The sequence below is a fragment of the Lampetra fluviatilis genome, chromosome 39 (genome assembly GCF_964198595.1).
Source record: "Lampetra fluviatilis chromosome 39, kcLamFluv1.1, whole genome shotgun sequence".
NCBI classification, from domain to species: domain Eukaryota; kingdom Metazoa; phylum Chordata; class Hyperoartia; order Petromyzontiformes; family Petromyzontidae; genus Lampetra; species Lampetra fluviatilis.
In genome coordinates this window covers 1083666-1089728 of record NC_136313.1, presented here as the reverse complement: position 1 = coordinate 1089728, position 6063 = coordinate 1083666, and positions in this window count along the sequence as shown.

The following is a 6063-nucleotide window of genomic DNA, read 5'->3' as shown; positions in this document are numbered from 1 at the left end:
AAGGGGCTTTCCGCCTGGCATACCCTGCGGACGTTATCCACGGGTAAACACGGGCCGACGTGACAGCTCGTGATGACACGGCAGACACTGGCACATCAAAGCCAAACTGTGAACGACAAACAACAACACCAAAGAGCCGATCGCCTGAACATCGGCGAACCAAAGCCCTTGTCGAGTCTGACAAGTTGAAGATGAAAGAACGCAGTCACGGGTCTGCCTTGTGCTGGCGGTGTTTATAAACGAGACTAATTGAGAACGAAAACATTCGGCTGAGTTGCTTCCGCAAACATTTCCACCCAAGCGCACGCGCGCGCGGATGGCTTCGCGATGCCCCCCGCTTTTAGCGCCACGTTGGCCGTGGGAGGGGGGGCGAGAAGGACACTACTAGGGTAGTGCCAGGCTAGGTGGACCTTAAGGCTACTGGCCAGTTGGAGGCAGTCGCCCTCCAGCAACAACGGAGGGCAGAGGAGTGACGCTCACAACAACGAGCGGAGCGCCGGGTGGATAAAGCACAGCGAGTTGGCACAGTAGGGGGCACAGGTGGTGCATCGGCCACTCAACTCAGTCAGTCGACCCGTGGCACCTGCTGGGTCTGCCCCGTGACCTCCTGCCGGCGGACGTTCGACACTTCACGTGGCCTCAACGTGCACATAGCCTGGCACAAGCGCCGTGGGGACGTCACCGCCACTTAGTGGCGAATGGCGGCTGTTGTTATTGTTGTTGAGAGGGGGGGTGAGCCTGCCGCGGCTAACAAAGCCATTCACAGAGGGCAGCCGGGGTCAGAACAAAGAGCGGACGCAGTTGAGTTAAATCGCTCGACGGAGTTGCGTGCGCCCCCCTCCCTCCCCACCACTACCACCAGCCCCTTGCAGATCAAACAAAACGGAGATTTCTCGTGCCGCGCGAACCGACGGGAAGCTGTTGAACGCGGCTCTCCGGTTACAGACGTGTGCTCGGATTGCCTGGCCTCAAAACATTACACATCTAATTACTGGGGGGTCAACATCTAATGGGCAGTGTTGAAATGGTGACTCCTTGCAAAGGCAGTCGGTCTCTCGTTGCTGATTGCTCGATGTTTAAGGATTGTCACCAGTGCCGGATTAAGTTAGTGCGGGGCCTGTAGCATGATGTTATAAAGGGGCCCTGCATTTTTTTTAAACACGTAATTATTAAAACACATAAAAAAAATTTACGTGCACAGTAAAGTAATTGTATTTTTAAGTTGCTATACAGCCAGGTAATACGACAAATCGCTAACCTTAAACACCCAGTCGTTCATAAAAGTCGAAGGCGGTATAGTACTATAGTAATAGAGCAAGTGCAGAATCACTGAACCGGAATTGACAGCTTGAAAGCATTTAGCGCGGGGCCCTTGAAACTGCGGGGCCCGTAGCATTTGTAGCTACTACACATGTAGTTACTACACGTGTAGCAGCTACTACACGTGTAGTAGCTACTACACGTGTTGCAGCTACTACACATGTTGTAGCTACTACACGTGTAGTAGCTGCAACACGTGTAGTAGCTGCAACACGTGTAGTAGCTACAACACGTGTTGCAGCGACTACACCTGTCGCAGCGACGACACGTGTAGTAGCTACTACACGTGTAGCTACTTGTGCTGGTGGGATAATCCGGCACTGGTCGTCGTCACCGTTCTAACGGAGACGCGGGCGAGCGCTGTCGAAACTCACTGGAAGGGGCATTCGAACTCGCGGGGACATTTGCTTCTGGTCGTTTTCTTCTGAATTGTATTATAAATGCGTGTCCTTGGCAAAACAGGGAAAAATATACGTTTCAATCCGGGAAAAACATGTTTTGTGTGTGTTTGTTTCTCCCTTGTGATGGGACTTTGTAGGACGAACGTTGAGATGTATAATGGCCACGGGGTGACCAATACGGCCTGAATCGGTGTGTAATAAGGTAGGGGGCACTGATCAGGGGTTGACAGGGGTGGAGGTAGGAATGGAAGATAGCACGCCACTTCGTGCGGACCCACTCTTTGTTGTCGAGTTTTTCAAGTTTCATTCATTAGGTATAGCCCTGTGAGCCATGCGGCTCTTGAGTCGGGTGCAACCGCAATAAACTAAATATGAACAGAGAACATCTTAAAGCGACAACGCGGAACAGAAACGTACTGGATAAACCAGCAAATCTACCAGAAAAAACACCGTATTACAACGCTGTGTGCAAAAATCCCAGTGTGATGTAAGTCAAACAATAACAACCATAAAACAATTTAGATTAAAGTTATCAGGTCAACTCTTTGTTTTTTTTTCCGGTAAAGTCACGTAGGTTAAAAAAGAAAAACAAATAAATGAAATCACGACGTTTCGGAGGCAACACAAGCTTCCGTCTTCAGGTGAAACCGTCGTGATTTAATTTATTTGTTTTTCTTTTTTTCTTTTCTAACCTACGTGACGTTACCGAAAACACCCAAAGAGTATGAATCATTGCAGTCACGAAAGCTTCAAATCGAGAATTATCAGGCCAACTCTGCACTTCCGCTAGAAACATGGCTTAACCCAGGGGTCGGCAACCAAAATAACAAGAAGAGCCATTTCTTTCCAATTCGGTACAAAATTCAGTATTTCAAGAGCCGCAATGCATCTGAGTACATACTGTACATACGTACATATCGTCAAGAGGCAGCCCGTAAAGAGCCGCATGCGGCTCCGGAGCCGTAGGTTGCCGACCCCTGGCTTAACCATACGTTTTCGAAATGACCAAAATAAAGCTACAAAAACAATGTAACAACAGTAATCATAGGAGTGAGAAATGACGACGATTGCCACCGCACGTCGATCATCGATCTCCCCGGTCCATCGATCATCCATCTGCCCGGTCTTCCGACTGCAACAGAGCGCTCTCGACGCAGAGTCCGAGGGAGGCGCGCGTGCCCCCTGGTGACGATTGTGGAGCCACGCAACTTCCAAAACATTCCCTGCATCTCGATTTAAAGCTTTCGTGACTGCAGGGATTCATCTTCTTGGTTCTTTCGGTAAAGTCACGTAGAATGGAAACAATAAAAATAATAAAATAAAACATAATAAAATAAATAAAATAAATAGTGAGAATTATTTTATTATGTTTTCTATTCTACGTGACTTTACTGCATCGGTCGATATAGCTACATCACATTTAGCCACTGCGGCGCCTCGATAATCATCATAGTTGCCGCTGATATCAGTTTCACAGATCGTTGTTGTTATGCTGCGCTATTCTGCACTTCTAGCGGGAATTAATATTTGCACTTACTACCCCTACAGATGAATGTTTAAACCTACGATCCCGACAGATGAATAGTTACATTTAGGGGCCGTCCATAAATAACGTCACGCACCTAAGGGGGGGGGGAGGGTCAGACATTTGTGACGATGTGTGACGAGGGGGGTGGTTTGAGAAATGTGACGTCACATCAAAATGTGCAACTTTAAATGAATATTAACGACACGTTCTACTTAATTAAATATACTTTTTAATAAATGTTTTCTCCTACAACATCAGAGTGCAGCGCCACATTAAATACGCACTACAATGACAATAGTTTAAAGCGATTTGAAGAATGTTTTATTTATTTTGGGGAGGGGGCGGAGCTTTGTGACGACATATTTGAGGGAGGGTCTGACTTTTTGTGACGCCATGTGACGAGAGGCGGGGGGAAATCGTCCAAAATCGCGTGACGTCATTTATGGACGGCCCCTTACGATCTCACTGATCGTAATGCCTATAGCTCAGCCCAGCAGCTACGCCAGCAGTCACTGATCGTGATAAGTCAGTGATCGTGATGCGGAGAGTTCAAACCCAGCAGCCGGTCCGTTAAGTGGAAGTCTTCGATCCATTGCTTAGGGTCTCAGTTTAAAAGTTCGTGTATTATTGGTGGGGGGGAGGGGGTTGTACTTTGGTTGATGTGGTGCAAAAGCGACTGCCAGGCCTCCTGCTGATATTGCTGTGTGGGGAGTTGGACAAGACCAGATCTGACATGGGAGACTTTTGCAAGGATCTTTGTGACGATGCGACCGCGCCCAGAGATGGATTTAGACCCGGGCACGATGCCAAGGGGATTGAACGCGCGTGGGAGTCGGGCAGCTGCCCCCCCCCCCAGACTGGGCAGCATTGGAATCCCGACAGTTCTATTCGGGTTTGCTGTGCCACTTGTTGGCTCACGTCTTTGTGCAGTCAAATCCCATCAGGCGGACAACTGCGTCTCATGCCTAGAGCTCAGCACAGCAGTCACGCAGCAGTCAGTCACTGATCGTGGTGCCTAGAGCTCAGCACAGCAGTCACGCAGCAGTCAGTCACTGGTTGTGATTGTCACTGATCGTGATGCCCAGAGCTCAACCCAGCCCCCACTCCACCAGCCACTCAGTCACTCAGCAGTCAGTCACTGATCCTCATAGTCACTGCTCGTGATGCCTAGAGCTCAACCCAGCCCCAACTCCACCAGCCACTCAGCCGCTGAGTCACGCAGCAGTCAGTCACTGATTGTGATTGTCACTGCTCGTGATGCCTAGAGCTCAGCCCAGCCCCTACTCCACCAGCCACTCAGTCACGCAGCAGTCAGTCACTGATTGTGATTGTCATTGATCGTGATGCCGAGAGCTCAACCCAGCCCCCACTCCACCAGTCACTCAGCCACTCAGTCACTCAGCAGTCAGTCACTGTTCCTCAGTCACTGATCGTGATGCCTAGAGCTCAACCCAGCCCCTACTCCAGCAGTCACTCAGCCACTCAGTCACTCAGCAGTCAGTCACTGATTGTGATTGTCACTGCTCGTGATGCCCAGAGCTCAGCCCAGCCCCTACACCACCAGTCACTCAGCCACTCAGTCACTCAGCAGTCAGTCACTGATTGTGATTGTCAATGATCGTGGTACCTAGAGCTCAACCCAGCCCTCACTCATCAGTCACTCAGCCACTCAGTCACTCAGCAGTCAGTCACTGATTGTGATTGTCACTGATCGTGGTGCCGAGAGCTCAGCCCAGCCCCTACTCCACCAGTCACTCAGCCACTGAGTCACGCAGCAGTCAGTCACTGATTGTGATTGTCAATGATCGTGGTGCCTAGAGCTCAACTCAGACCTCACTCATCAGTCACTCAGCCACTCAGTCACTCAGCAGTCAGTCACTGATCGTGGTGCCGAGAGCTCAGCCCAGCCCCTACTCCACCAGTCACTCAGCCACTGAGTCACGCAGCAGTCAGTCATCTGATGGTGGCAGTCACTGTGCTCACGACTACACTCTGTAACACAATTGTTGATCCTGGGTACTAAGTGTTATTTCGTAATTGCTTATGCCTAAAAAGTACAGAGAATGGCTATTATCGCCCACAAACTTTGCTTTTGTGACCAGGACAGTGATATTTTTAAATGTAGCTATTGTCAATGATAAAACGGGCGAATTTGTGTCTTTTCGTTCACATAAAGTCATAAAAAAACATATGAATCAAAATTAACATGTATTTATACTAAAGAAATACAAAAATGACTACGAAAGATTTAGTAGTTTTTCCAGATTGTTCCTCCCCACAGAGAACTCGGTCCGCTGTGGCCAGTCCCGCCTATGGTAGTGCGCCTTGGTGTCTACATATTTTGCAGTAATTTTTGTATTACTTTAGTAAAAATACATGTTAATTTTGATTAATGTTGTTTTATTCTGACTTTATGTGAACGAAAAGACACAAATTCGCACGTTTCCTCATTGCAAATAGGTACATTTCAAAATATCACTGTCCTGGTCATAAAAGCAAAGTTTGTGGGGAATCATAGCCATTCTCTGTACTTTTGAGGCATAAGCAATTAAGAAATAACACGTACTACTACCCAGGAACACACAAATTGATTGTTAAACAGTGCCATCACTTCTGGAATCGTTTACTATCGATTCCAGTCGGGCTCTGGACGCGCGCGTCGATTCCTCGCGGCTCCGGCAATAATAACGACAACGATTCCCGCCCCCCCCCTGCCCACCGGAGACGATTCCACCGGCGGTTTCGTGAATCATGCGCGAGGAATCGATTACGTGGAGCGTGCCGATGGAGTCGGTTCCACGTTAAATAAGAACG